General features: G+C 43.5%; 1 long non-coding RNA gene across 1 annotated transcript; it reads left to right on the top strand.

Annotated features, from left to right (window-relative positions):
• The first annotated feature begins 3050 nt into the window (after positions 1 to 3050).
• On the top strand, positions 3051 to 3997 carry LOC146398451 (uncharacterized). Its single transcript, XR_014818924.1, has 3 exons — positions 3051 to 3094; positions 3206 to 3298; positions 3755 to 3997. It is a non-coding gene; the product is annotated as an uncharacterized LOC146398451 (long non-coding RNA).
• Positions 3998 to 6000: the final 2003 nt, after the last annotated feature.

The following is a 6000-nucleotide window of genomic DNA, read 5'->3' as shown; positions in this document are numbered from 1 at the left end:
AATGAATCTGACTAGTATCCTCGAGGACTCAGATTTGATTCCTGGCCTCACTCAGTGGGTTAAGGATCTGGCCTTGCCACGAGCTGTGGTGTATGTCAGAGACCAGGCTCAGATCCCACGTTGCTGTGGCTGTGGCTTAGGCGGTTGGCTATAGTTCCGATTCTACGCTTAGCCTGGAACCTCCATATGCTACGGGTGCAGTCCTAAAAAGACAAAAAAAAAAAAAAAAAAGAAAAAAAAGACTAGACTTCTTGTTTACTTTTATTTATTTATTTATGGTTTTTTTTTTTTTTTTTTTTTTTTGGTCTTTTGTCTTTTTGTCTTTTGTTGTTGCTATTTCTTGGGCCGCTCCCGCGGCATATGGAGGTTCCCAGGCTAGGGGTTGAATCGGAGCTGTAGCCACCGGCCTACGCCAGAGCCACAGCAACGCGGGATCCGAGCCGCGTCTGCAACCTACACCACAGCTCACGGCAACGCCGGATCGTTAACCCACTGAGCAAGGGCAGGGACCGAACCCGCAACCTCATGTTTCCTAGTCGGATTCGTTAACCACTGCGCCACGACGGGAACTCCTATGTGTTTATTTTTAAATTTAAAAATCAGCCATATCCTTAACCCACTGAGTGAGGCCAGAGATCAAACTGAAACCACGTAGTTCCTAGATGGATTCTTTTCCGCTGCGCCACAAGGGAAACTCCAACTTTTTTTTTTTGCTGCACCCAAGGCAGGTGAAACTTCCTGGGTAGGGCTTGAACCTGTGCCATAGCCAGTGTCTTAACAGATCCTCAACTTGCTGTACCACAAGGGAACGCCTATACATTCTCCTGCAGATTCTTTTCCGCTGTAGGTCATCACAAGACACTGAGTATATTTCCCTGGGCTATACAGCAGGTCCTTGCTGTTCGTCTATTTTATTATACACAGTAGCGTGTAGGTGCTGATCTCAAACTCCTGATTTTTCTCCCCGTCCAACCCCTTTGCTATACTTTTTGGTAATCACAAGTTTGTTTTCTATGTCTGTGAGTCTATTTCTGTTTTGTAAGTAAGTTTATTTGTACCCTTTTTTTTTTTTTTTTTTTTTTTTTTTTTTGTCTTTTTGTCTATTTTGGGCCATACCTGTGGGATATGGAAATTCCTGGGCCAGGGGTCAAATTGGAGGTGCAGCTGCAGGCCTACCCCACAGCCACAGCAATGCCACATCCAAGCTGTATCTGTGGCCTACACTGCAGCTTGTGGCAACACTGGATCCTTAACCCGCTGAGTGAAGCCAGGGATCAAACCTGCATCCTCACGGACACTACGTTGGGTTCCACAAGAGGAACTCCTCATATAGTAGTTTTATATTTAGTTTTCTGAGGAGCCTCCATACTGTTTTCGGGAGTGGTTGCACCAATTTACATTCCCACCAACAGTGCTGGGGGGGTTCCTTTTCTCCACACCCTCTTCAGCATTTGCTTTTTTTTTTTTTTCTTTTCTTTTTTGCTTTTTAGGGCCACGCCTATAGCGTATGGAATTTCCTGGGCTAGGCTGGGGGTCGATTTGGAGCTACAGCTGCTGGCCTAGCCACAGCCATAGCTGTGCAGGATCCAAGCGGCGTCTGTGACCTGCACCACAGCTCAGGGCAATGCCCGATCCTTAACCCACTGAGTGAGGCCAGGGATGGAACCCAGGTCCTCATGGATACTAATTGGATTCATTTCTGCTGTGCCACAATGGGAACTCCCTAGCATTTGTTATTTGTAGACTTAATGATGGCCATTCTGACCGGTACGAAGTGGTACCTCATTGTAGTTTTGATTTGCATTTCTCTAATGATTAGTGATGTTGAGGAATTCCTGTTGTGGCTCAGTGGAAACGAATCTGACCAGGAACCATGAGGTTGCAGGTTCGATCCCTGCCCTCACTCAGTGGGTTGAGGATCTGGTGTTGCTGTGGCTGTGGTGTAGGCCGGCAGCTGTAGCTCCTATTCGACCCCTAGCCTCCGAACATCCATATGCTGCAGGTGTGGCTCTAAAAAGACAAAAGACAAAAAAAAAAAAAGAAAAAAAAAGAAAATTAGTGATGCAGAGCATTTTTTACGTGCCTGTTGGTCATTGTATGTTTCTTTTGGAGAAATGTTTATTCAGGTTTTCTGCCTGTTTTTCATTTGGGTTGTTTTTTGTTGTTGTTGAGTTTTATGAGTTGTTTGCGTTTTGGAGATAAAGCCCTTGTTGGTTACATCATTTGAAAGGAATTTCTCCCATTCTGTAGGTTGTCTTTTTTTTTTTTTTTTTTTTTTTTTTTTTTTTTTTTTTTAATAATGGCTTCCTTTGCTGTGCAAAAGATTGTAAGTTTGGGAGTTCCCATCAAGGCTTAGTGGTTACCAACCTGACTAGTTTCCATGAGGACCTGGGTTCGATCCCTGGCCTAGCTCAGTGGGTTACGGATCTGGTGTTGCTGTGAGCTGTGGTGTAGGTCACACATGCGCCTCTGATCCAGCGTTAGTGTGGCTGAGGCATAGGCTGGCAGCTGCAGCTCCGATTTGACCCCTAGCCTGGGAACCTCCATGTACCTCGGGTGCAACCCTAAAAAAAAAGAAAAAAAAAATGTAAGTTTGCTTACGTCCCATTAGTTTATTTTTGTTTCTAGTTCTATTGCTTTGGGAGACTGACCAGAAAACATTTGTACGATTGATGACAGACTATGTTTTTCCTACGTTCTCTTCTAGGAGTTTGATGGCATCTTGCCTTATGTTTAAGTCTTTAAGCCATTTTGAGTATATTTTTATGCATGGTGTGATGGTGTGATCTAGTTTCATTGATTTACATGCAGCTGTCCAGATTTCACAGCACCACTTGAAGAGACTGTCTTTTTTTTTTTTTTTTCTATTTTATATTCTTGTCTCTTTTGTTGAAGATTAATTGACCACAGGTGTCTGGCTGTAATGTTTTTTTTTTTCTTCTTTCTAGGGATCGAATTGGAGCTACAGCTGCCGGCCTACGCCACAGATGCAGCAATGCTGGATCTGAGTCTCGTCTTCAACCTACACTGCAGCTCATGGCAATGCTGGATTCTGAACCCATTGATCGGAGCTGGGGATCAAACTGGAATCCTTGTGGGTACAAGTTGGGTTCATTACAGCTTAGCCACAATAGGAATGCCTGTATCATGTTTTTAGAGTCCACAGATAAGTGATACCATGTGGTGTTTGTCTTTCTCCCTCTAGTTACTTCACTGGGTTACCAGCTGTGAGCATCCATGTTGCTACAGATGCCCTTCTTTCCGTCTTCTTACGGCTGAGCAATATCGCGGTGGGTGTGTATGTATCACATCTTTGTTATCCTTGCATCTTGATGGACATTTAAGTTGGCTCCATGGCTTGGCTGTTGTAAATAGTGCTTCTATGAACAGTGGGGCCCATGGAGTTCTCATGATGTATGTCAAAGAGTAGGATTGCAACTCTGTTTTTAGTTTTTTGAGGAACCTCCATACTGTTCTCCACGGTGGATGTACCAATTTACATTCCCACCAATAGGGCAGGAGCATTCCCTTTTCTCCACACCCTCTCCAGCATTTGTTATTCGTAGACCTTTTGGGGGGGGGGGTGTATGGATTGAATTGGAGCCACAGCTGCAGCCGGAGCCACTGCAGTGGGATCCTTACCGCACTGCACTATAGCAGGATCTCCTATTATTTGTAGACTTGTTTTCCCAACTGTATTAGTCTCTTTATTCTTTTCCTAAGTCTCTCCAGAGTTAACCACTTTCTTTTGCAGGTGATGAAATCGGTAAGGAATCCACTTTAGGTGTTGGCACTGCTGTGAGCATGGTCTTTCCTTTATTTCAACTCAGTTACTTTTATTCTTCTTCAACTTGCAAGTCTGGGATGCAGTTTTCAGTGTAGAATTTATCTGAAGATGGCCTTCAGATTTCTAGTTGTGGTCTATAGCCGGGTGCTAGCTTCTCCAGGAAGGGTACACAGCATGGATTTAGATGTTACATAGTAAATTCTCTGAAATGAGTTTAAATGCATTTTATTCTTAGACAAGCTGTATGACATGTATTTCTCAAAAGCAATGTCTCTGCTTCAAAGAACTCAATGTTAAAATAATGAGCTCAAGATGCAGCCCGTCCCGTTTGTCTCAGTCCTGGTGATGTGTGGACGAAAAGCATCGGCCAGCCAGTTATGACATCGGGTCCACTTTGTTAACATTTGTCAGCGGTTAATGAATCCGACCAGGATCCATGAGGACGCAGGTCCGATCCCTGGCCTTGCTCAGTGGGTTAAGGATCCAGCGTTGCCATGAGTTCTGGTGTAGGTCACAGATGTGGCTCGGATCCCCTCTTGCTGTGGCTGTGGTGTGGCTGGCAGCTGTAGCTCTGATTCTACCCTTCGCCTGGGAACTTCCATATGTCACCAGTGCAGCCCTAAAAAGCAAAAAAAAAAAAAAAAAAAAAAAAAAAAAGAGAGAAAATTAAGCTGTATGAACTGTTTGTCTATTGGGAAAATGAATCCCTTGTCGGTTGTGTCGTTGCAGATATTTTCTTCGCATTCGGTAGGTTGTCTTTTCATTTTGTTGATGGTTTCCTTTGCTGCGCAATTAAGTTTAATTAGGTTCGATTTGTTTATTTTTGCTTTTGTTTCCATTACTCAAGGAGATAGATCCAAAATACTATTGCTGTGATTTATGTCAGAGAATGTTCTGTCTATCTATTTCCCCTAGGAGTTTCATAGCAGCAGGTCGCACATTTAGGTCTTTCATCCATTATTATTATTTTTTTTGCCTGCCCCCAGGCATGTAGAGTTTTAGGCCAGGGATTAGATCTGAGATACAGTTGCAACCTACACCTGAGTTATGCTGGATCCTTTATCCCACTGTGCCTGGCAGGGAATCAAACCTGTCCTGGTGCTACAGAGCAGGAACCTGTTGCACCACAGCAGGAACTCTGGTCTTTAATCCATTTTGAGTTTATTTTGTATATGGTGTTAGAGAATGTTCTAATTTTACTGTTTTACATGTAGCTGTCCTGTTTGCTCAGCACCATTTATTAAAGAGACTGTCTTTTCTCTTTTTATTTTATTTTTTGTCTTTTTGCCTTTTTTAGGGCTGCTCCTGCGGCATTTGGAGGTTCCCAGGCTAGGGGTCCAATCGGAGCTGTAGCTGCTGGCCTGCACCAGAGCCACAGCAACACCAGATCTGAGCCGCATCTGCGACCTACACCACAGCTCACGCAACGCTGGATCCTTAACCCACTGAGCAAGGCCAGGAATCGAACCTGCAACCTCATGGTTCCTAGTCAGATTCGTTAACCACTGAGCCACAATGGGAACTCCGAGAGTGTCTTTTCTCTGCTGTATATCCTTGCCTCCTCTGTCATAGATTAATTGGCCATAGTGCATGGGTTATTTTCTGGGTTTTCTATCCTGTTCCATTTATCTAGATTTGTTTTTGTGCCAGTATCACACTGCTTTGATGGCTGTGACTTTGTAGAATAGGCCAAAGTCGGGGAGTATAATTCCTTCAGCTCCGTTCTTCTTCCTCAAGGCTGTTTTCACTATTCAGGGTTTTTAAAATTTCCATACAAATTATGAAAATTATGTTTTCTACTTCCGTGTATATTGCCATTGGTAATTCAATAGGGATTGCATTGAATTTGTAGATTGCTTTGGGTAGTATGGTCATTCCAATCTATGAACATAGTATATTTTTCCATCTGTGTCATCTTCAATATCTTTCATCAGTGTCTTATAATTTCCTGAGTACAGCTCTTTTACCTCCTTAGGTAAGTTTATTCCTTGTTACTTTATTCTTTTTTATGTGACTTTAAATGAGAGTGTTTTCTAAGCTTCTCTGATATTTCACTTTTAGCGTATAGAAATGCAATAATTTGGAGTTCCCGTCGTGGCGCAGTGGTTAACGAATCCGACTAGGAACCATGAGGTTGCAGGTTCGGTCCCTGCCCTTGCTCAGTGGGTTAACGATCTGGCGTTGCCGTGAGCTGTGGTGTAGGTTGCAGACTC

Source organism: Sus scrofa, chromosome 11 (assembly GCF_054392235.1).
Source record: "Sus scrofa isolate SSC_HxYL_T2T_F1_AM1 chromosome 11, Sscrofa_HxYL_maternal_Yorkshire_Landrace_v2.0, whole genome shotgun sequence".
NCBI lineage: Eukaryota > Metazoa > Chordata > Mammalia > Artiodactyla > Suidae > Sus > Sus scrofa.
Note: the sequence above shows the minus strand (reverse complement) of the source record. Positions and strands in the feature narration are given on the sequence as shown.